Source organism: Plasmopara halstedii, assembly GCF_900000015.1.
Source record: "Plasmopara halstedii genome assembly, contig: Scaffold_292, whole genome shotgun sequence".
Classification (NCBI taxonomy): Eukaryota; Oomycota; class Peronosporomycetes; order Peronosporales; family Peronosporaceae; genus Plasmopara; species Plasmopara halstedii.
In genome coordinates this window covers 53,615-53,896 of record NW_020187213.1, presented here as the reverse complement: position 1 = coordinate 53,896, position 282 = coordinate 53,615, and positions in this window count along the sequence as shown.

Genomic DNA, 282 nt, shown 5'->3' with positions numbered 1-282 from the left:
TGCTCTATATTACAACTTGCACTCGGCCGGACATCGCATACATCGTGACACAACTGTCATCGAGAATCCGGGGTTATCACATTGAAACGCCGCAATTCGTGTACTGCGATACTTGAATTCGAAACGTCATCATGGGATCATTTACCAAGGAGGGACTGGAAAGGTGATTGTTGAAGCTTTTTCGGTTGCTGACTGGGGTAGCAACACTGATGACAGACGGTCTGTCTCAGGAGTGCTGATCAATATTGGGTTGTGTTCAAGTTCAAGTATCAGAGAACCGTT